Source organism: Solanum lycopersicum, chromosome 2 (assembly GCF_036512215.1).
Source record: "Solanum lycopersicum chromosome 2, SLM_r2.1".
Classification (NCBI taxonomy): domain Eukaryota; kingdom Viridiplantae; phylum Streptophyta; class Magnoliopsida; order Solanales; family Solanaceae; genus Solanum; species Solanum lycopersicum.
Window position 1 is genome coordinate 41799801 of NC_090801.1, and position 26107 is coordinate 41825907.

Sequence of the window (26107 nt, forward strand, 5' to 3'; positions counted from 1 at the left end):
TTAAAGGAAGAAAAAAGGGAGTTAACCAAAGATGTGCATACACTTGTACGACTGGGAATCAAACTTTTGGATTACACAGAAGGAGGAATAGTGGTGACAAACGAGGCTGAATGACTACTGGTATAAGAGGTGAAAGAAAAACAACTAAGACACCATTATGCTTGAATTGTAGGAAAATGTTCATAAGTAAAGAGTATTCACTTTTGAATAAGGGGGAAATGGTGTGCTTGAGTATCAAAGTAGATTGTTTATACCTAGGGTGGATAGAATCAAAGATAGGATCATGGAAGAAACTCATAGGTCCAAATATTCCATTCATCTGGGTTCCACAAAGATGTACTGCGATTGTGAGAGGTATATAGGTGGGAAGGTATGAAGAAGGGCATTACTAAGTTTGTTCCCAAGTGCCCGAATTTCTAGCAAGTGTAAGTAGAACACCAAAGTCCTGGATGGATGACTCAAAATATAGAATTTCCGGAATAGAAGTGGGAGATTATTAATATGGACTTCATCATATTGTTGCAAAGGTCTCGCATGCAATATGATTTAATTTGGGTGATTGTCGATAAAATGACAAAATCATGCACTTTCTGCCGATAAAGACCATTCATTCAGCAAAGGATTATGCAATGTTATACATTCAGGAGGTGGTGAGACTTCATGGAGTATCAGTTTGGATCATTTGAGATAGATGTGTATAATTTACTGCATAGTTCTGGAAATATTTCTAGAAAGGTCTGGGATCAAAGTGAACTTAAACACTGTTTTTCATTCTCAAACGGATGGGCAAGCGGAGTGTACTATCCAGAACTTAGAAGATATGTTGAGGGAATGTGTGATTGATTTCAAGGGTAATTGGGATAATCACCTAACTCTCATTGAGTTCGCGTACAACAACAGTAATCATTCCAGAATCCAAATGTCTCCATACGAAGCCTTTTATGGGAGGAAATGCATATTACCTATTGGGTGGTTTGAAGTTGGTGAAGCAGGGTTGATAGGACTAGATCTAGTTCACCAAGCTATGGGGAAGGTGAAGGTGATTTAAGAGAGATTGAAATGGCACAGAGTCGTAAAATCCTACATATATGCTAGGAGAATGCCCATTCGAGGTGGATGATCGGGTATACTTGAAGGTTTCACCCATGAAGCGTGTTATGAAGTTCTTTAAGAAGGGAAAACTTAGTACCGGGTATATTGGACCTTATCGCATAGCCAAAAGTAATATAAATGTAGCTTATGAGTTAGAACTACCACAAGAGTTGGCAACAGTTCATCCAGCTTTTCACATCTCTATGTTGAAGAAGTGCAAGGACGATCCTTCATTGATTATACCAACATAAAATGTTGGGATTAAGTATAGCTTATCCTATGGGGAGATTCCAGTTCAGATTTTAGATTGTCAAGTTCTCAAGTTGAGAACAAAGGAGGTTGCATCTGTCAAGGTACTTTGGAGGAACCAATTTTTTGAAGAAGCAACTTACGAAGCTGAAGAGGATATCAAGAAGAGAAATCCACATCTCTTTAAAAACGGAGAGAATGTAGATCAAGGTACTAATTCTCTTCTTAGTACTTTATAAACTATGAGTAAGCATGTGGCTACATGATTTTGTTGTTGAGTGTTGAACATGATGTTACTGTCCTTAGCTAAGTGAATGAAATCTCATTCAAGGATGAATGTTCATAAAGGGGAGATATTGTAACATCTCACAATTTGAAATAGCTAGGAATAAGCTAAGAAACTAAAAATCTCATTTTTTTGAAAGAAAGGGAAAAATCTGGAAATTGACTTAAGTTAAGGAAATGAGTTTTGACTATTTCCAAACGGTCATAACTTCTAGATCAGGATGAGTTAGAGGTAATTCTTGATATGTTGGAGATCCCTTGAAGAGATCTTTCCAGCACCACCAAGTTTGCACATTTTCCATATTGTATGAAGGAGATATGTCTATTGGAAATTGGGTTGTTGAAGTAGGAAAAGTCCAAATCCGGATTTATGGAAGGGCAAACTAGTCTTTTCATAAATTAAATTCCTATTTAGTATTTTATGGGTTATTTGGGGTAAAAACAAGTCTTAACTCAGTTTTGGAAAATCAAAATCACACTTAGGGCTTAGAGAAGAGAGAAAAGAAGAAAGAAAGGGAGAGAAGTCAAGAATTCAACAAGAGCGTCAAGCTTTGCCAGTGAAATTCGTCGGAGGTGGTCCCTATCAAGGTATTGAGATCTTTTAGTTTTTGGTCAGTTAACCCACACACCAAACTTGTTTCGATTCATTCATTTCCGAGTTGGTTGAATGATAAAAAGTGAAGTTCTTGACGAACATTATGGAATTCTTGTTGGTTGAGTTATTGAATGCCTAGTGTTGATTTGATTCATGTTTTCGAGTTGTTTTTTGAGTTAAACCTACTGGATATTGAGGGTATTAATGATCAAAAGTGTTTGGGGAAAGAAACATGGAAGATTATATGGCTTAGAGATAAAAATGGAGGAGAAAAGTCGAGATGTCTGTCCGTAGGGCCTTAGGGTGTCATGCCTCCCATAGTCCCATAGGACAATCAATGTCCGTAGGTCCTTGGAGCGATGCACCAGACAGCGATCCCCAAATTGGCATCAGAAGTTTGGGTCCTGGCGTCCCACGCCTCTCAGAGCGTCAAGGACGTCAGTTCACCCTATTCTTTCCCCACCTTTTCATACTAGTTCCTAAGTGATGTACCCCACTTGTGAGTTGATTCTAACACTCTAAGGTAGGTCTAAATATTATGAAATCATCCCTAAACATTAGATCATGAACCGTAAATCCGTAATCCAATTCAAGTAAAGGTAAGATCAAAGTCAAATGAGTTAAGATTCAAGTCTAAAAGTTAAGAAGCAAGTCAAAGCGAAGCTCTTAAAAGGTTTTCAAGAGTCTTTAGCAATGTTTAAATTTATTTTTAAGACTCAAGTTTCAAGTTAAGTAACAAGTAAAGGGCTGAGTTCATGTCTCAAAAGTTATAAGGGAACTAAGTATTTCCCTAAGAGTTTATTTAAGACTCGAGTTTCAACCTAAGTAAAGAGCAAAAGATTAGTCAATTTCTTAAAAGCTATAAAGGAACTAAGCATTACCTAAAATTTTATAAATGTTTTTACATTTAAGATGAGAAGGAATCTAAGAGTTCAAAGAGAGTTATAAACAAGAAAAGGAATTGATTCAAAGAGAGCTTTTGAAAGCTAAGTGGTGAGATATTACCTCAATCCAATGAAAGAAGTTATTTTAAAAAAAACATGAGTTAAGTATATTTTTGGGAGTAGTATTGAGCACCGATGTAGGATGTGAGGTCATAATAACTCAACTCACCATAAAAACCATGTAGTCATCATGGTTATTAACGGGTCATACCTTTTTGATTACTAGTCTCTGGACACGTGCAATGCACTTGTGTTCCATGTGAATTTAGAACAATTAGAATTTTATTCAAATCATGTGAAGTAATATATTTAATGTGCGTCAAGAAACAACAAATGAGAGGCACATTGTAATATTTAAAATCAATTACTCTGAAACTACCATCAATAAATCAATTCCATTAAAGTTATTATCTGTAATCTTTTAACTCTGTTTAGTTGGTAACACACTTCTAATAAAGTGATATGAATAATTTGAGTCAAATAACATAGATACTTATGATAATGATAGAAAATTTTCACAAAAACCACACAAAAAATCGAAGAAAACTAAAACATACACATCATTTGCAAGACTTTATTCATATATATATTATAGATTGAAAATAAATATAGAATTAATAAGCTATCATATTCAGAAGCTACAAATATAAAGAGGAAAAACTAAAGGCACATACCATGAGAGGGAGGGAAGTATTTGCACTGACAAATCCTACAATTTACAAATTATGTATAACGAAGTATGCATCATATTTTTCTAAAATAAGATAATACTTATTTCTGACAAAAGTAAAGACAATTTACATATTCATTGCTTCACATATCATAACATATACATATACAATATAGAAAATTAGAGTAAATATAAAAAAAGAAAAATGCCAATGAAGAGGATATAATATAATACTATAATAACAATTATGAAAACAATAACAACCACAACAAAAAAGTGCAATAACCGAAACATCATAAAAACATTTGGTGGTAGAAAGCAAATGAAAGATAGTATAAGAATAAGAGTTCTAGTACGACAGACACCACTAAGTCTAAACCTTTCGGAAAGCGAGAGAACACTCCAATACAACCTCCTACCTTAATATGAAATCTCCATGCTTAAGCATTTCGTATAATTGATGAAATCAATTTCTTTTTTCTTCTTAGTTATGAAAGATGAATTATCTTATATATTTGTCAATAATAATTTTACCTCAGGCACATAATATTTATAAGCCAAAAGTTTACCTAGAATCTGTACAGAGCTCAAAAGTTATGTTGGAGAATGGAGAGACATTTTTAAAATGTTTTAAAACACCTTTTCATTTTTAGTATTTAATATAATATTATATAATAATTATTTAATATTAAATTGTTTAGATATATTATAACATTTTGAATTAAGATAGGGGTAAAATAGTATTTCAACTTTTACTTTTGTGGCTTCCCACTTATAATAATATATGATCACGTAAGTTAATCTAGTGGATCCATTAAGTAAGTAGTTCTATGAGACAACAAAGTATAGACAATTTTGGCAGTGTGGGCAAGATGTCGTATCACCACTAAGGCTCATAGTGGTCGTTGTCAGTTTGAGAATCTCCCACAGAAACTATATTACTTCATATATAAGTAAAGTTAAGTTTGTTATTGCATTTTCTTTAAAGAACTAAGTGTTTTTACTATTTTACAAGATTTATATATTGCAGATGTCTTATTTATTTATATTTAGTCAAGCTATTCATGAGTGGAGAAGAGCCAAGGTAAGTGTTCTTTCTTACTCTTATTCAAGATTAAGTGTTGTTAATATTCCAACTCGCATACTCATACATTTAATGTACTGATATCAGTTGGACTGCATTGTCTTATGATGCAGACACAGGTAACCAGGATCAGCATCATCCAACGCCTCGTTGATCTAATTGAGCACTAAGAGTCAGTGGTAAGCCTCCTTGCATTCCGGAGGACTCTTGTTATTTGTTTTTCATTTTTTTTCTTTATAGGATGTTGTAGGATCGGTCCCAACATCAATCTTAGTATTTTATAGGCTTCAGATACAGTCATTCGGTATTATTGAGTCTCTCATCTTTGTATTTCAAATATTTTGTTTATGAGATTTAAGTGTAATTTTGGCCAACTTATTTAATTTAAGTTATTGAATGATACTTGTTCAATGAGTTAAGTCTTCCGTTGAGTTAAGTAAGCCAGAAAAATGGTCCACTCGAGGCCAGAAATGGTCATCGGGTGCTAGACACGTCCAGGTTTTAGGCTCGGGGCGTGAAACTTACAGACGTTATTAATAAACTTTGAAATTGGAAACTTTAGTGGAGACCTGCTTTATCTTGAGTTTGAGGAAGAACATTATATTTCTTGGAGGAAATATTTTAGCATGGAATTGTGCGGAATAATCTTGAGAGAAGAAACTCTATTATAGAGTTCTTAGAGCGGAACAACTAAGGAAAATCTTGAACGAAAAGTTTCTTTTTATATAGGGTTCTTGATGGAAAAAAGGAAACCTATGTGATTTTTAGAGATTTTTTATAGATACTTGAATGTTTAGATTGATGAATTTCGAGAGGAAATCTAGTTAGTTGAATGACGTAATCAGTAAAAATACTTAAAAACTGACTTAGAGTATGGTTAAAAAGCTTGAAAAATGACTAGAAAAACCCCGGAACACGTTCAAGAAGTTGCTGGAAAATATTGCAACAAGCCTCCACGGATGGCTCTATGGTTCGTGGAACATTCCACCATCCGTAGTTGTTATCCATAAAACTTCGACTACAGGATTTTACTAAAACGGCATAACCTTTTATTCAAAACTCAAAATGAGGCAAACTTGGTGGCGTTGGAAAGATGACTCATAAAACATTAAGTCAATAGGTTGTGTGACACATAATTCATTATATGTTAAGAAATATTTTATATGAAAATATAATTGGTAAGAAAACTTTCAACTCAACTTTTTGCTAGGGGACTCTAGTGACCTTAGTTCATATCCAAATATTCTCATACAAAAACCTTAAAACTTAAGAACAATTTAAGAATCACCCAAAATGACCTTACACAAAATGAAGAATTATTTGGAACTTATCTTAGGACTTTTTGAGTTATTACACACAACTCATGGTAATATGTATATAGTCTTGTCAATGAAATAAAATACTACCTTGCAATATGAATTTATTGTAGCAGTGTTTCCTCCTCTTCTTCTTCTCTGTGTTGACGACACCTCTTCATGCTCCTTCACTAGAAAAAGTGGTAGACACTCCCATTTTTTCTTTCTCAAGATTCAAGAGTGACTTGCTAAATTTTTTTACCTAAAATCTCATTAGTGTTTACTCCCTTGTTCGTGTTACTGATGGGTTAAAAGCCCACTTGTATTCTCTTCTTCATTTTTTTTTTGTTTCCTTCCATCTTCTTTTGTCTTTTTTTTAAAGTTAAGAACAATTCATGATTCATTAGAAAATGTATAAAATTCACAATTGTTTTTAATGCATATGTTTGGGTGTACCATATGAAATTGGTCTGCTTTCAATGGGGTGTGTCGGGTGTCAGTCCCTTGGATTTGGAGAGCGAGAAAAGTTCTTTCATGTTATGCCAATCACATCACCCATTTGTTTTTTATGAAGTGATGCAAGAATGTTATGAAGAAAATATTTTCCTCAACTTGATGGAACTTGAGCACTCTCTTATGTGTGAATGGAAGAAGTTTGAAACAATTATTGGATTTAGTCTATCCATAAGGTATGTTATGTAACACCTCGAAAAATTCCAACCTAACACCTGAACTATTCTTTGTATGACTATAGTCATATACCAGTTTATTCTCAATTGTGCATGTGTTAAGATCAATTTCTAAGTGTAAGAAGGGGATTAGATGTAAATTAGGGTCATAAGGAGCCTCTATCACTTTGTCGAGTATAAAGCTTCCCTATCAATTAAGTTTTACATAAGATCATTAAGAGTAAAACTGAAACGACTATATATTTAAAATATGATGAGTTAGGTGAGCCACAACCTATCAAATTAGAGTACTTTGAGTCTTCTTTCCAACGCCATCGACTATCAATAATTCAATTATGGAGTAGAAAGTTCCTAGGACCCGGGACCTAGGACCATAAGTGATCCCAAGCTAACCCTGCTGGCAAGATCATGAGCATACTAAAGAATATAAATTGTTGTAGAAGCTAAATCATACTTAAAATTAAAAGATGGGGAAATACCCATACATAACTCTGAGATATATGAAAACTGATGAGTTTAATAAAAATAAAATACTAACTCACTAATACGATGAAACTAACTATGTCTGAAATAAGCCTCTAACTTACTAGAGATACTGGGACAAGTCCCTGCTAAGTCTAGAAAAAAATGAAACTAAACGACTGAAAAGAAACTCATGACTGTTGTCCTCAGAAAAAGAGGACTCACCACTAAATCTGCTAAACTGGAGATCGGGAATTGATCTAAGAATGATCTGGACGCTAAAACCTGAACCTACATCACGAGAAGATGTATCATACGTTTGCGTTAGTACTTGAAAGGTATTGAGCATGTAGGATAAAATAAAGGTGAAATAAAACATAACAGAACAAGTAAAAAAACAAGTATAATAATTTAAACATGATATACTTAAATTCTGAGCTAATTGGATGCAATGACCAATTTATAACATGCTTAAAATTAATATTAAATATACTGATAAATTGTCAATGTAAAAGATTCTGACTGAACTGTGGGAGCTACTAATAACCGATAATAAAACCACATGATCTAAATGTGGAGTCTGATGTATACGCCCCATCAAGAGCACACAATATACCCTGCAAGAGGTATAAAAGCATGCTGGCATGATCACTAATCTGATGACCATAGAACGGACCTAAAACCTACTTGGCTAGTAGTTCTGGAACTAATTGGGTACGCTAAATCCTAGTCCAACTCGGTATTGTGCTACTCCCATTGATTTATGTTGTTAACTGATTATGTCTGAATTTTTGTAAAGTACTAGATTGCTCAAAACTGAACATGCAAGCTGAGAATGCAATATTTAATATGATAATAATGCATTAAAAACTGAGGCATGTATAACTGAATAACTCAAATATATGGCCTAGCATGTGTAATTCAAGAACTAAACAAATACAAAGCTAGGGTTCTGAAATTCATGCGAGATACTGAATAATAACTTTACAATCTAATTTGGAACATATATTTGATAAATTCATGAAGTTCTATCAAAGTTCTAGAAACCCTAGGTTTAATCATGATAAGAGAATCATGAATCTAACTGAAAACTACAGACCTAATGGGTGAAAGGAACCCACTAGTGAAATTCCACATGCCTGGTGATGAAATTCATGGATAAAAACTTAGATTTTGGGGCTGGAACTGCTAGAACCTTGTTGCGTTCTTGAACTAGGGTTCTTGACCTTTTTCTCCTTTATTACTTCTAATTTTCTTAGTTTTGATTAATGATTTGACTTAGGTAATATTTAGTTATGTTTCTAGGCTTAAATAGACTAAAATCTGATGATTTAGGGTCAACACGATATATCTTAAGGTATAAATGAAGTGGGAAAAGTCCAAAAGACCCCTGAGTAAATTGTTGTTAGTCCAAACGACGACCTGAGCTGATGGTCCGTTGTTCAATCGACGGTCCATCGTTTGGGTCCGTAGGTTGGATCTGTTCGATAGGCCTTTACTAAAATGGGTATAACTCTTTACTAGGAGGTCTTATTTTAGCGAGGATGGTGGCTATGGAAAGCTAATTTAATCATCTATCTGTGGGTATGTCATGAGAAACCTACTCTATTTTATTCTAGAAGTTATGATCAATTGAAGTTGACCCAACTACATTTTCCCCCTAACTATCCATTAATTCCCACCTATGTACAGACCTACGGACCGTAGGTAAATTAATGGTCTTTGATGGTCAATCGTCGTTCATATCAGAGAATGGGTAAGTGGGGTGTTGATCGATGGACTCAGAATACGGACCGTAGGTCCATCCGTCGTTCGACACTTAGTCAAATTTTCGGGACAGGAATTTTGGGAGGTTTCTGACTTAATTGACGGATGTGCAGGATGGACAGTGGGTCAGGCTACGGTCCGTCGATGCACCTACAATTTTTTTCTAAAAAGCTGGTTTTTGGTCTGTTTTGAATACGGGGTGTTACATCCATACTTTATGTTATTGCCAATGCAGGTAAAGTGAAAAGGTGTCTTCATTCTAGAGTAAATATGGTTATCGATATGTAGAGGGGGAATAAGGATGAAAGTTGAGAATGTTGAGGCCATATTTACTTCTGAATAAATAAAACTTTTCCACTTCAGAGGCATTGACAATAACTGAATAGGACACTCTTTACTACTAAATGGGGACACTCCTTCCAATTTCATATGGAAATGGGGAAAAGGTGGTTTTCATGCTTAATGATATTGTCAATGAAGATAAAGTGGAAAGTGTTCTGCAGTATATATGGCTATCGATACCTAAAAAGAGAACAAGGATGAAAACTGATAACGGTGTAGCCATATTTACTACTAAATGTAGACACTCTTTCCAGTTTTGATGCATCGAAAAAATATTAATTAAGAAAATCACCTCTTCCCCATCTGAGGATGCAAATGAAAAGTGCTCCCTAATCAATTCAGTACTGATGTAAATGTAGGAGAGCATCATATTCGGGTGTTTCATCTTATTAAGTTCTCTCATCCTCTACCAATATATCACCACCCCATCCCTGACATGTTCTATTTTAAGATGATGGACCTTTTTCAAACAATATCACCATGGACGGGGTGGAAATACTGGTTGTAGAGGAGAAGAGAAGTTGAGAGGATGAATTATCCTAATACCATGCCCTCTTACATTTACATCATTACCAAATTGGAAAAAGAATTTTTTTCAATTGCATCTGCAAATGGGCTAAGGAGGTTTCTATGCTTAATGTTATTACAATTTTAGCTAAAGTGGAAAGAGTGTCTGCATTGTGTGGTAAATATGGCCATCAACATGTAGAAGGGGAGCAAGGATTAAATATAAGAATAGTGAGGCCATACTTAATGTTGAATGCAGATACTCATTTTATTTCAGAAGTATTTGCAATAACACTAAGCATGGAAATCAGTGTTGCTATCTTCACATGCAAATGGAAGGAGCTCTCTTTTCACTTTAGTAAGATGTATATGTATGAGGGCATCATATTAAGGTGTTTCATGATTTTAAATTCCCTCATCCTTTTCCAATAATATCTCAACCCCATCCAGTATGTTAAATTTCAAATGATTAGCCCTTTTCTAACAACATTTGGATAGGGTGAAGATATTATTGGTAGAGGACGAGATAAGTCAACGGGATGAAAAACATGAATACGATGCCCTCCTAAATTTGAAACACATGAATACGATGTCCTCCTAAATTTACACCATTATCAAATTTAAAAGGTTTATCTTTCCATTCGCATCTGAAAATGAGGAAAGGTGATTTCCATGTTGAACGTTATTGCCAATGTACCTAAAGCGGAAAGACATTCTACATTGTGCAATAAATATGATATGGTCATTGGTACGTGAAAGGGAAAAAAGGATGAAACTTGAGATGGTGGGGACATATTTACTATTGAATGGAGACACCTTTTCCAATTCAGAGGCACTGACAATAACGGTATGCTTTGAAAGAACCTTTGTCCCATATGAAGATTCAAATGGAAAGAGTTCCCCTTTTTATTCAGTAGTGATGTAAATGTAGAAGGGCATCATATACGGGTGTGTTATCCTCTACCAATTTTTTGGGTAGGTAGACGATTAGTTAGATAAGTGGCTGCTTTAAAACATGTGACCAGAATGATGGAGGTAGAGAAGCTTAGTGAAGAAGAGTGAGCCAAGTTTCAACTATTTGACGGTGTCTCCTTTCAGCGTAGACATTGTACTGTGACGTATATGATGGAGATGTTAAGCGACTTATTTTCCATGAGTGGAAAAAAATCTCTTTGAGTTTAAGATATCAGTTCCACCATTAGTAAATAGAGTTTTTATTGTTTTGTTGAAGTGTTTTGAACCAACAATTTGAATCTGAAAAAAAAAGTTGATGGCATATGATTTTCTCTTAAACGGGTAAAGCCATGTATACTTAGAGTACTGATCAACAAAAATCAGATAATATTTGAAACCATCAATAGATTCAACTGGAGAAGGTCCCATACATCACTGGATATCCTCTCTAAGGGAGATGAACTACAAAGAGTAGAGACTAACTAAATGAAAGCCGGTGGATTTCATTACAAGCAAATGAGACACATGACTTTGACTTAAGAGACGATTATAACAAGGCTAGAGAGTCGGTGTGGATGATGTGATGAAGAATCCTATCTTAAGGATGTCCAAGATGACGATGCAAATTACAAAAAGGTTCTCTAATGGTGTTTAAAATGTAGGTAGGGATCAATTTTGAAGAACATAGACATCATTTTTATTTTGTCTTTGTAGCACGACCTCCCTAGTGTTTATATCCTTTATAGAGAAATATTGTGGAAAAAAATCAACACACACTGTTAGTTTTGTAGAAATGGTTAACACAAATTAGATTAAATTTAGTAGTTGGGACATAAAGGACATTGCAAAGGTGTAATGTGTTTGAGGAGGAACTTTTTTTTGGATGTGCCAACATGTATAATATGCAAACCTGACCCATCACCTATTTGCACTTTATCAGGGTCATCATAATCCAAAGACACATATAAGTTCTGAATGACATTGGTGACACCCATTTACCATCTTTGAGTTGTTGGAGTAGAGACATTTGTATTGTTTGTTGTTGGAGTTCCAAGTAGGATTTCTTTGGCTCTGTATTATTTCTTTTGCAACATGCCCAGGCTTTTCACAAAATTGACAAACAACACAAGGCTTGTGAGATCTCTAATTTCCCTCCATATTGTCCCAATTTTGTGTGATACATGTTCGATTGATTGTGATTAGAGTAGAAACCTTTGTGGAAGTTTTGTGATTTAAGTGACTTGGTTGCTGCATTCACTGTGGTGATGGAGTCATCAGAATCCATAGATTTGGACCTGGCCAAATAGGATTCAAAGTATGTAAGTTTGCCATGCATGAAGATCTTCAAATGAGATACAGGTATCATGGGCCTTAATAGAAACAACTATTTCCTTGTAATCAGGGAAAACTCCATCAAGGATGTAAAGAATGAGATCATCTTGTAAAATAGGTGAACCAACAAGATAAAAGTTGTGTGCCGTAGTACAGATCTGCTGAAGATATTTAGATACAATTTGTTCACCTCGTTTAATCACAGAGATACGTTCTTTAAGAGACATTATTCTTGTTCTGGATTTGTTAGCATATGCTTTTTGGGTTATCGTCCAAGCATAGTTAGAAGTCTTTGAAGAGGCTATGAATGGTACAATAGTCTCTGAAATCGAGGCCAAGATAGCATGAAGGTTTAATTTGTCTTTTCTTTTCTGAACATTAGTTACATCATCGGGTACTTGCACGGAGCTATTGATATACCCCATGATATTGTGTCGATGAGAAGAGAGTGTAACTAGGATTTCTATGAAACAAAGTTGGTGGAAATCAGTTTCAATGGTAATTGTGCAGCAGCATTGATGCATACAAGCACCTCACCTGAGTGCAATGTTTTGTTGGGAGTGTTGATTACTGTAGCACGAGAAAAGTTGTCTGGTGTATTTGGATCAGTATCCATGGAGGAAGGAAGAAAACAGAAAACAAAAGGAGAGGTTTGATCGAGATTGCGGTTAGGCAAACACTATATCTCATACAATATGAGAGACTTGATATATGAGAACAAAAACTCTATTTAATTTACTGTAGACTACAAATATATATATACACCACTACAATTTCATACAATCCCTAAATCAAATGATTTGATATATAAGAATCAATTACTATTAGTAATCTTATTTGACTACTGCTTTCATGAGATTTTGATTGAGCAAACATTTTCTACTTGATTTGTTTTGATCTTGAGAATATTTTTTATCATTAACGTTTATCCTATCATGTATATGAGATAACTTATTTCATCACTATGGTATAAATGGTAGAATGAGTTATCCTAAACTTGATAACCAAACACAACACAAAAATTTTATTCCAGGACTATTTTTCTTATCCAAAGATTATTTATCTTTATTCGTCACACTAAACAAAGTTCAATTGCCTTTGAGTTTTGAAATTTGTTATGCAACAACTATAATATTTGACTTGTACACCCTTTAAATGGAAAACTTTTTTATTGAAAAAAAAAATAGTTGGAATTCAAATTGTGGTTATAAGAATAGGGATAATTGTATAGAATATCAACCTAATACTATAAAATAAATATAGTAGCTACCGTTTGATTTATTTGTGTTCCATATCAAACTGTTTGACAATCTCTTTCTCTCTCTCTCATATTCTTGTTTGCCACTCTCCCTCTCTCACTCGCCTCTCTCGCTTTATACAATAGAATTATATACATTGTGTTTCTAACTGTATAAGGCGAGAGAAAATTATATATACACATGCAAATACATATATCTTCGTCTTATACACTTATAATTATACAATAAAAGCACTTCCCTGCCCAAGTCTTTTTTTTCTCCCTTTCTCGTTTTATACAAATTCAAATTGTATATAATTTCTCTCTTTCTCGTTTTATACAATTCGATTCAATTGTATATTCCCTACCCAAGTTTCTTTTGTCTTTCTCCCTTTTTCGTTTTATACAAGTTCAAATTGTATATAATCGTCCTATACACTTATAATTTTACAATTCATTTTATACACTTCATTTTATACAATTCTCTGCCCAATCTCTTTCTTTTTCTCATTGTATAAACTTCGTTTTATACAAGTCACTTCAATTGTATATGTATAGAAAATTATACATATATATGTTTGCTATGTAGCACAATTATGCAAATTTTTCTATAGCATACAAATATTAATTTTATATTTGCTATATGTGAAAGTTTCCCAATTTAAATAACAATATGCTAAAATTCTTGATATTAAGCGAATCAAATTGGCGGATCATGATCTAATTCAATTTTTAACCCATTTGACTTTGACCTCAAAGTAAATTTGGGTGGATCATGACTAAATATTATATTTAGTGCAACCCATTTTAATTTGTCTATTTTAATCTAACCCTCTCTTTTGACGCCCCTACTTATTTTTTTTACCCTTTATATAAGCCAACAACAAAAGGACTATCATGACATTTAACTCTTTGTACCTTTAACATTAGACGTTTGTACCCTTTTATAAGTATCATGACTCTTGGCCCTCTTTTATTTGTCATTCAACACGTGGTTGAGTGTTTTATATTAATTTGCATGTCTGCTGTCCTATTTCCTTTATTATCAAACAAATACAAAGTAAACCATCGTCTTCTTCTCATATTCTTCAAGCTTCAAGTTGGTAGGTTTTTGTTTGCTTTTGTTGTTTTGATCTTTTCGTTTTCTTTTTATCCAATTGTTTCATCTCTTCTGTCTGATTGTTTTGTTTTGTTTTGTTATTCTGCAATTTCTAGATTTTACTACTCTGAATCTCCTCTACTCTTTCTTGCTTCTGCTTGTGCACAAGCGTCAAATTGGTAAGTTTTCCGTTTTCTCTTTGTTGCTTTCATCCATTTGTTTTCTTTTTATGATATTGTTTGTTCATTGTTCATTATACTTTTATGAATCATCTCTTCCGTTTGCGTTGTTTTTTATTTTGTCTTCCTTTTCTGCAATTTCTGGATTTTACTTCTCTGAATCTCTTCTTTCTTAGTTCTGTTTATGCACTCTTCTTTGTTGTTTTGTCAATGATGTTTCAGCTTGGTTGTTTCTTACTTGAGGTATTTCAATCTCTTTGAAGAATTGGAGTGCTAAATATATTTTTTGGTGTCTTACTTTCATTTTTTATCTGTAAATCCCTGTTGCATGTTAGTATTATTGTTGTCCTTGTATTGTACAACAACATGTGTTTGTTGATGAGTTGTAATGAACTATGTTCGCTTTTTCAACAGTAGGCTCATAGCGATTCTAGAGTTCCAAAAACCCACCATTTAACCTTGCATCGTGTCCTGCCATTATCAAGAGTTTACAAATTTAAAAGAACTCTAATGTTGTGGCTCTAATACTAACAAAAGGCTGGTGTGGGAACAATGACAGAAAGAAGCTTTGACTGTGTGACCAAAAAGAATTATGAAAATTCCTCTAGCAATATGGAAACGGGTGGTTAACCGAAAGATGACAATGACCAACACCAATAAAGAGACAAGGAGTAGCTGGAAGGGTTGTACATAGTAAGGTAAGTGCACAAAGGTGAATCAGAAAACCAAATTTACTTTGCAAGTCAAAAAAGGAGGTGAAATACGCTAAAGGTGTCAATAAAAGCAATTGTTCGGGAGTAAGACAAGAGTCTAACTCAACTTCAGTCAAAAAGCTCTATGAGTTTATTGCCAGAAATGGATTCCTAAGACAAAACACAAATAAATAATTAGAAGACTTACATATTTTATAAAAATTCTTGCAAGTTCATGTACATTCTGCTTTAAATATGAGCAGAACAATTCTTAGGTAGCTGAACAAATTAACATTAGTATCACATCACATATTACTAATGTGTGATTAAAGATGCAATATGTGTGAAATCCTTACCATGTTTTGATGTGAAGTTCCCATCTTATCATTGCACTTCAATCGAGTCACCTTCACTATAAAATGCTTTTGTACCCTACACATCAATCCTGCCGACTCCAAACAATGAACGTTGATTCCATATTGCCCAACATCTCTACTATTCAGCAGGTTCCTCACAGTTTCTCCTTGACACTCGGCCTTCTTCAAAATGCAGGCATCCTTCAGTATACAAACAACTTTGCAGCTCAAGAAGCATTATCAAAACTGTTATGCGGAATTCGAGATAATACGAGAAAATATAAACGCGAAAAACAAGACAACAGATTTACGTGGTTCACCAATAAATTGGCTACGTCCACGGGGAAGAGGGGAAGCAGTTTTATTATGGAGAGACAAGAACAGAATACAGAATAGGGTTTGCCATAGCGTCTATATATAGTGCTAAGCTACGCCCTAACAGGCTTCGAAATCCAATAACGGGTCCGATTCAAGGCATTCAACAAAAACAATATAAAGGTTGAATGGACAGGAAATCCAGAAGCACCTGCACCGTAACGTACAATAGAAATAAGAAATTACATATTTCCAGAATAAAGAATCAGCCGAAGAACTAAACAAGAAGGTACATGTGCAACCAACCGTGAGTACAACCCAACAACAACATACCTAGTGATAATCAACAATAGCTAAGAAAAAATAATCACGCAATAGCAGTTTCTAATGTTAATTTAAGAGTCATGCTGATAGTAGAACAAAATATATCTATACTACCGTGAAAATATTTCCGACGACAATTCTTTTCCTAATGTGGAGTAATAGATAAGAAAGAATACTTACAGCTGGTAATTTATGCATATTAACTTTAACAACAGAGTGATGCATGCAAGACAATCTAAGTGTATCTGAACTATCACATTTTCGCAAAGCAAAGCACTCTTTGGTATATTAATTGTTGTTATGCGAGCTATTTTTTTTTATTCACGTGTAAAAATTGACAGCCCATAGTAGTCTTTCTCGATGTAGTTGTCAGTTGTAACTTTGTTTTCTGTTCTTTGAGCTACTTTACAGCACTTGAAGAGAAAATGTAGTAAGAATATGGCTTGGATACTTAAAGCTGGGGAATTCAAAACTGAACTTAGATGAAATCCTCATTAATGTGTTCTGATGGATTTTATGGTCAACTTGGTGGCTATGTTATATGAATTTTGTTGGACATTACTGAAATTAGTTGCTGATTTTTTTGTGTGTACTTGATGAATTGTATCCACGTTACATGGATTCTTTTACTTCCAATGCAGCATCAGTGTTGAATTTATTTGACAGTGTGTCCATTCTCCTCAACTTTTGTGAATGTAACTCTTTAGGACACTCTGATTATCGACCTGTGTCTTTTTTTAGTTATCTGTCTCTTTATTAGGAAGATATTTTGTGTCTGCGTCAGAAAAATACATGTGGGCCATTCATTTTGGTAGCTAAATGATGTTTTAATAGAAGACTACTGCAAAAAATTCCACAACCTTGAAGCATATTCGAACAGGCATAACAGGACACTCATAGGTGATTCAGGTAAATACAGAAGAATAACAAGCTGCTCAATTAGTTCTAATGGTAAATGTTTTATTACATTCTCAAATAGAGGCCTCACATTCGAACTTGGGAAACATTAAGTCAATAAGTGCTCTAAAATGAATATAGTGTGAATAGACTTTCTTCATCAATTAGCCTCGCTGAATTTGTTAAATTATCACACAAATTTTCGTAAGTTCTTGAGGAGGTCTCTCTTAAAAGTTATCACCTCTGTTTAATCCTTCAGTCTTTTATACTCGCGAATATCAATAATATGTGTCCTGAAACAAATTAGGAGTGCAACAATACTTGATTGGGGTAGAGCTTAATTAATTTAATTGATCGATGGGTTCTGTTAGGTCTATGCCTATGTAATAGGATATGATTTTAAAAAAAACTTTTCTGAGTTTTGGGTCGAGTAGTGAGAGGGTAATTTGTGTTGTGTGGGTTAGTTGCACTCACGAATTTGAAGGATCACTTGGCGTTTAAGTGGAGAAAGGTGTAGTAGGCGGACACCTGGTTTAGAGATTTCTTGGTGATAAGATCATGTGGGTAAAGAAAACATAAATTTCAGTATGATATTTGGTTTCTTAAGGGGATGGAGTGGGGACTCGGGTGGAGTGGAGTAGGGAGGACAAAGAATCTAAGGTTTTGGCATGTTTGAACTATCGATTGGGTTTTGTTGTAGGTTCTCCTAGAAAGGCTACTACTGAGTATATGTATTAAACATATATGGTTTTACATGTGTTGATGAACTTCTCTGCTATTTATCGCATCGAACAGTTAATCTTTGCAGGTAAAAGATCCTTTAAATTACAACTTTTGCCAAATCGAAGAACTCTTTGAAGCGTGCGAAAGGTTAGCGGAGTTACTACCTCCATTTGTTTTAGCAAATATAGCAAGTTGTTATCTGCAGTCTTGTAACATACCAAATATGTTTTCTGGAACTTTGTCAGGAACAAGAATACTTTTTTGTTCATATTAATTTGTGGGATAAACTAATTATAGATGAAATGTCTATTCATTGAGTTGCACAAACATTACTCAAAAATACACAAAAAGGGGACTTAATTATAAAAGTTACTATAAACTTTAAAAAAGTTATTATTGTTGGCTAAATATCAGCCATATGTATAAAGTAAGAGTCTTTTTATTTTTGTCGTCTTGCGTCGGCTGAAAAAAGCCAAATGTACAAAAGTCGTAAAGTAAATAGTTTGTCGGCCAATCATGTAAAAAGTTTGTCGGCCAATTATGTAAAGTAAATAGTATGACGGTGTAATTTATGTGTATAAATAGAGGAGCTTTTCTCATAAATAAAACACACCTTCATCCTTACATCTCTCATCTTTCTGAATACTCTCTCTTTACGCTTCCACCCCAAAATTGGTAATGAAACATATTTCGCAATTGTTATCTTGTTTTGGTGATGGTGCGAGACAATCAAGAAAGTAATGCCTTTTTCATCCCGTTATTTGAATGATCAAAATTGTTTGAAACATTGATAAAGCAGAATCATCTCTGGCATCAACATGAAATTTATATGGCTTTTGAATGACATAGTAAAAAAGGATTGTATTAGATGACTCATCTTTGATCTGTTGTAAAACAACATGTTATATCTTAGAAGATAACATCATGTATTAATTTGCAGGAACAAATACTTAACGTGAATCAATCAAAGAAGCTTTTTACTCATACTTCCAAGATGTAATGATTTTTTGATACTGATATGATATTTGTCATTACTCCAGTGGAAGTTTGGACTTTTTATTCTTATCTTTGCATGTAGGTTCTGTCTAGAGTCACATCTTATGAAGGAAATTCTTCAGGCAATTGCGCGAGTGAAGGAAGATTCACTGATTTATTGAGCCTAAGTGAGTGCTACAAAGTAAAACAAGCATTCGCCAATATTTTACAGTACCAGTGCAGGCCATTTAGACATTCAGACTTCAGGCTGAGAAGTGTATGAGAACAGGAAGAAGCTTTGATACATGTTCCATTTACTCCTAAAAAAGTCGAAACAATACCAAATTACTTGCCCAATTAAGCCAAACATGTATATTTTCATACAATGTAGGTGCGACAGTTCAATCAATATTATGTACAAACTGATCATTGTTGGGCCGTGCTAAGCACGGTCCTAGGCCATCTTGTCTATTATATAAGTAAATAACACAGATGAATATATGAATAATTAATTTGAAGTAAATTTTATTAGAATGAATAAGCATATAATCATTCCATAAAAAATATTGAAAATATTCCAAAACATGGCGTATATTATTACTTAAGTCCCCCAATTAATGATAGTCTTAAAAATATTTATCTACTTGATTAAATTATATATTATTATAAGTGAAAAGCTCCTAACTTCAAAGTTAGTTTTTCATTTGTCTTTTTAAATTTTTATTTTTTATTTTCTTGGGAATTTAAGTAAAAAGAAGTCCAAAGGTCATAATTTTTTAATAAATAACCACGCCTTCGAATATTTCAATGACTATATTGATATATAACTATATTTCTTCCACGAGAGATGATCAACGTAAGTATTTTTTTTTTAATTTTCAGAATTGCAAGATAGTTTTGTGCTTTAATATTGATTAACTTTTGCATTTGTTTATTATCAATATCTTAAAATTGAAAGACTTTTTTTTATAGTATGTATATTGCTTGTTTTGTCTTTTATTATTATAAGTGGGAAGGTTTTAATTTCAAAGTTGAATTACCATTATACCCCTATACTATATTAAAATATCTTATCAATTAAATTTTAATATTAGTTGAATTCTCTGCATGTGCCCAACATTTAGTATAATATATTAACCTTTTTGGACATTAATATATTCATTCTTTGTAGATGCTTTCATCTTTCAACTAAAAGTTAGCTGAAAAGTTAGAGATATGGATAATGAAGAGTTGTAACACATAGATATAGGTGAAGGGTGATGAAGAGTTGTGTAGTATGTTAAAGATTCAATTAATTCTATAATGTGTCTCAGCATTCATTTACCCAAATTTTCCAATGCTTTAGTTTCTTCCAACCTTTAATATAATTCATATTCTTTAATTTATTTCTGAAACTATTCAATTTCTCTTAGATTCTTATATAAAGTCTTAGATAAAATTCTCCAGTTTTACTTGATTATTTTTCCTGTTTAAGTTCCTTCATTATCAAATATTGACATTTCTTCCTTTATAAAAGAGAGATTTTGGTGATTTCTTTGGAAAGAGAGGTCGAGTTGATGATGACATTAGTTTTCATTGCATCTCATCTAATGTCTTTCATATTTGTGCAAATTTCTTGTACCTTTTCTCATTATCAATTACATTGTAATTTAGCTTTGAAAATCTCCTCTTCGTCACTTTACAGACGTAGTTAATATAAATAGTGTAACTAATTATGGCGAATGTCCTCTGGATCATATACTAAAAATGATTCTAAAGAAGAGGAATAATAATAAAGAATGGACAACTAGAAAGAACTCCCGGTGAAACAGAAAGTCAAAAAGCTCAAATCTGATAAATTTTTTTTGTTGTGTTATCATTATAAGTAATTTTGGTAAGGCAGAACACCTAAAATCATTACTATAAATCCTAGGTGATATTCATTTGCTCTACTATATCTTATAAGCTTAGTATTTGATTGATGTTTATTTATGCTTTGAAAAATTATTGTAATTTGTAATTATATTTTTATTAATCTATTTTTATCTTGTCTGTAGGCATGTAAATACCAAATATTTATCACTTGGTCATTTTCCGTTCATAATATATGTTGGTGTCTTTGCCTACAATATGCTATTTAATTTTAATACTTTTTATTTATCTCGAACAGATTTTCATGAATTGTTTCCTCTATTTTTGTTTTTAAGTTCTTATTAGCCACTCTTGATAAACATTTGATAATCGTTTAATTTTTTCACTCTTTATTATTTTCCATTAACTTATGGAAGATAAATATTTTCTTCTTTTCCAGTTTTCATGTTTTGACATATTTTTTTTATACATTTGAAGATGTTAGCATCAGATTAATGATTCAATTTTTGTTTTACAAATCTTTAAGCATTCTTTTCTTTATTTTTTATATATAATATCGTGTATCTCATGGCACACATATTCTACCTTTATGTATTTTATTTTAGATTAATTTTTTCAATTAACATGTGATACACGTGCATCGCGCATGTTCAGAAACTAGTATATAAATAAATGAGACAAAAATATTAGTAAAAATGATATTTAAGTGTTGTAAGTAAAGTCTTTTCAATTTTAAATTCTCGTGAGCAACTACATTTGTAACACCTCAGACTTCGAGAAAGGGCTAAAAAGAAAAACATGTAAGACCATGAACCCAAAATAGACCAGGGACCCTTCAGAACACCCTAGACGGGCGGTTTGGGGGGTCCCCAACCCGTTAAGGGCTTCGTGAGGGACTATCCAGGATTTCCCTCACAGGGTCATCTGGACAGCATCCTAGACGGTCTATCTAGTGATTCACGACAAGGGTATCGTGAACCACCCTCCAGAGGCTGCCTGGGAAGGAGTCCACTAGACGATGTCATTGACGGTTTGTGGTGACTTGGGTGGCCCGTTAAGGGGTTTGTACAAGTCACCCGACCGTGAGATTGCACCTAAGTCCTCTATGAAGGACCACAAATAACTAGAAGGTCCGTGAAGCCGTCCGTGAAAGAAAATTATTAGACTTTGAGTTTTTGGTTAACTTCAAATGATCATATCTTTTAGCACAAAATAAAATAGGTGACCCATGACCTATCAAATTAAACTCTATGAGTTCTATTTCCGACGTCATATTTGGTACTTAAACTACATCATTTGATACTTAAATCACTGGTTTTACTTAGTGTAAGCCTAAATAATTAGTCAAAAACTACCTAAAATCGTCATTCTCCTAAAATCATCTAACATAGAAATAAAAGAAGAGAAAGAGGCGATAGTTTCTCCCAAGAACAAGAAAAGGTCTTTTTCAAGTTCAGCCCCAAATTCAAAGAATTTTTTCATAATTTTTGTCACGAAGAATATATTTTGTTAGCGGGTTCCTTTCACAGATTAGGTCCATAGGATTCAGTCAATTCTTCAGTTCTCCATAAATTGTTCACACCTAGGGTTCTTAACTCTTAGGGATCCATTGAAATTAAAATGATACACTCTATAATGTTAATTACATGTTTCTTTGAGAATAAGTGTAGTCCCATGTATAGAACTCAGAAACCCTAGCTTGTGTTAATTATATGTGTTCCATGAATTATACTTGCTAGACAGATTAGACAGAAAATCATGCTTCACAATTCGAGTATAATACCTTTCATTATATGTGTGTTGCATTCTTAGATAACTAAGAAGATAGAACTTGGAATAAGAATACAATTCGAATTTAAAATTTCATTGTTCTTTGAGTAGAATATTGGATTTAACTTTTATTGAATGAATTTAGATGCAGGACGTGAGGACGAATTAGTCCAATACTATGAGTAGACTTACATACCTGATTATCAAACTTTTAGATTGGAAACTTTCATGGAGACCTAATTTATCTTGAGTTTGACGAAGAACATTAGTTTTCTTGGGGGAAATGTTTGAACATGGAATCTTGTGGCTTGATCTTGAGAGTGTAAGAACTTGGGAAAATCTTGGATGGAAAGTTTTTCTTTATATAATTTCATACATAGAAGTTTTAGGGTTCTTGATCGAAAAGAGGAAACCTAGGTGAGTTTTGAAGAGAATTTTTGGATACTTAATTGTTTATATTGATGAATTTTGAGGGGAAATCTAGTTAGTTCAATTATATAATTGGTTAAAATACTCAAAAATGACTTAGAGTAGGGTTAAAAATCTTTAATAAGGACCAAATTAAATAACGTCGGAACGTGTTCTGGATGTTGCTGGAGAAAAAATGCAGCAAGCCTCCACAGATGGCTCTACGGTTCGTGGAACATTCCGCCATCCATTGTTGTCATCCACAGAACTTTGATTGCAAGGTTTTACAAAAACGGCATAATCTTTTATTCCGAACTCTAAATGAGGCAAACTTGGTGATGTTGGTATATCTTTCATAAACCTTCAATTTGATAGGTTAAGTAACATCTAATTCATTATATGCTGAGAGATATCCTATATCAAAACTTAATATGTAAAGAAGCTTCCAACTCAACTTTGTGTTAGGGGACTCTAGTGACCTTAATTCATCTCCAAAATTATTCTCATACTAAAACCGTAACACTTACAAGAATAATTTAAGAATCACCCGAAATGACCTTATACGAAATGAAGAATTGTTCTGATCGTAGCTTATAAACTTTTGGGTATTACAACTCAACTCATGGTAATATATATATAGTCTTGTCAACGAAATAAAACACTACCTTGCAATATTAATTTACTGTTTCCACTTATGGGGTGTTGACACCTCTTCGTGCTCCTTCACTGGAAAAAGAGGTATATAATCCCAATTTTTTTTGGACTCAAGAGTGGCTTGCTAAAAAATTTCACCTAAAATATCTTTAGTGTATACTCCATTGTTCATGTTACTGATGGGTCAAAAGACCACTTGTATTATCTTCTTCTCGTTTGTTTTTTTGTTTCATTCTATCTTCTATTGTCTTTTTCTTATCAATTGCTTAATTAAATACCTTTAATCAATATTGTTTTGAAGTTAAAAACTATTCATGATTGATTTGAAAATGTATAAATTTCATGGTTGTTTTTAATTCATATGATTGGGGTGTAGCATATGAGTTTGGTTTGCATTGATTGGGTAGTGTGTCGGATGTCGATTACTTGGATTTGGAGAGCGACAAAAATTCTTTCATATTATGCTAGTCACATCACCCATTTATTTTGTACGAAATGATGCAAGAGAATGTGATGAAGAATATGTTTTCCTCAACTTGATGGAACTTGAGCACCCTAATGTGTGAACGGAAGAAGCTTGAAATAACTATTGAATCGAGTCTATCCATAAGGTATGTTATGTAACACCTCAAAAAATTCTAAGCTAACATTGAAATTATTCTTTGTACGGGAATAGTCTTATACCAGGCTATTATCAATTGTTCATGTGTTAAGATCTATTTCTAAATGTGGGATGTGTATCATATGTAAATTAGGGTCATAAGGAACCTCTAGCACTTTGTCGATTACAAATCTTCCCTATCACTTAAATTTTTAATAAGATCATGAAGAGTAAAATTGAAAAGATTATATATCTTAAAATATGATGAGTTAGGTGAGCCACAACCTATCAAATTAAAGGACTTAGAGTTTTCTTTCAAACTTCACCGACCATCCATCAGTTCAACAATGGAGTATAAAGTTAATGTTAGATTAGTAAGACGTACCTGGGTTGAATTTAGTGATTGACACCTATCAGTTTGGTGAATCACTGAAGAGGTTTTTGTATTGCCGAACTGCATCACCAAAATGGCCCAAAAATATTCATAAATTGTTAATTTTGATGATTCAAAACCCCACTTTGGCGATCCTCAAAATACTTTCGCAATGGTGCCTATAAATAGCCGAATTGTCCTACTACATGATTCAATACAAGGTCATTTTATTTTATTTGCCTGCAATTCTTATATTCCAAAAGGGGTATTATTGACCTACTACCCTCTATGAACTCCTAAATCCTTTATAACCTAATATATATATAGTAACTCCCAAAATCCCTAATTCTCCTTCTCCCAAAGATCTAGAACATCAAAAGTGGGTTCTCCCAATTTTTGAAGATCTAAAGCCTCCATGTTCAAGGTTTGCAAAAAAAAATCCTAGGGTTTTGAATCAAGATTATTCCCTCAAACTTCATCCCGGAGAATTCCAAAGAAGGATTTCTCATGTTCAAGCTATAAGGTTTCAAGCACAAATATTTTTCTTCAAGAACTCTTGTTCTTCTAGGTATGTAAGGGTATGTATGTGTGTAGGTAACTCCCAAAATCCCTAATTCTCTTTCTCCCAAAGATCTAGAGCATCAAATTGGTTCTCCCAATTTTTCAAGATCTAAAGCCTCTATGTTCAAGATTCGCTCAAGGAATCCTAGGGTTTGGAATCAAGATTATTCCCCCAAACTTCATCCCCGAGAATTCCAAAGAAGGATTTATCATTTTCAAGCTATAAGGTTTCAAGCACAAACCTTTTTCGTCAAGAACTCTTATTTTTCTAGGTGTCTTTCATGAACGTATTAGGGTTAGAACAAAATCGTATGTTTTTGAATTATTCCTAGATCTTTATGAAACCCAAGAATCATTCATAAAATTAGTATCCTAATTCAATGAATATATTACCTCCAGGTAATTATAAGATTGCTTCCATGAAATTATGAACAATAATGAAAGTAATATTGTTTCTATCTTGAAAACTTAGTTAAATGGCTTCTTAATAACTTCTTAATGGTTACTTGATTTTTTCTTGATGAATCCTTAAAAATTATTCTTATATTATGAACCCTAGAATTAAAAGCAATGAAAGTATCATATATTTCGTCAATTCTTGATGCCCTTATGAAATCTTCCACGATTTTTTTATTCTTTCAAGACCATGCAATTACCTCCATGAACTGTCAAGTTATGTATGTACAAAAATTCATGTTTCTGTTGACTACTGTTTATGACCTCTAAACCCCTACAATATCAGTCATTTTCTTAGCAAATGTTATTTCAAAAGTTTATCCCTTTTTCATATGAGATTACAAAAGTATGAACTATGATTTTATGACA

General features: G+C 33.3%; 1 long non-coding RNA gene across 2 annotated transcripts; it reads left to right on the plus strand.

Moving 5' to 3' along the window:
* The first annotated feature begins 14451 nt into the window (after positions 1-14451).
* On the plus strand, positions 14452-19647 carry LOC138341698 (uncharacterized). 2 transcript variants are annotated; one of them, XR_011214551.1, is made up of 5 exons: positions 14452-14607; positions 14720-14782; positions 18175-18236; positions 19030-19085; positions 19168-19647. It is a non-coding gene; the product is annotated as an uncharacterized lncRNA (long non-coding RNA). The 2 variants fall into 2 exon arrangements; XR_011214550.1 differs by having other exon boundaries at positions 14455-14607; positions 18162-18236.
* The last annotated feature ends 6460 nt before the right edge of the window (positions 19648-26107 follow it).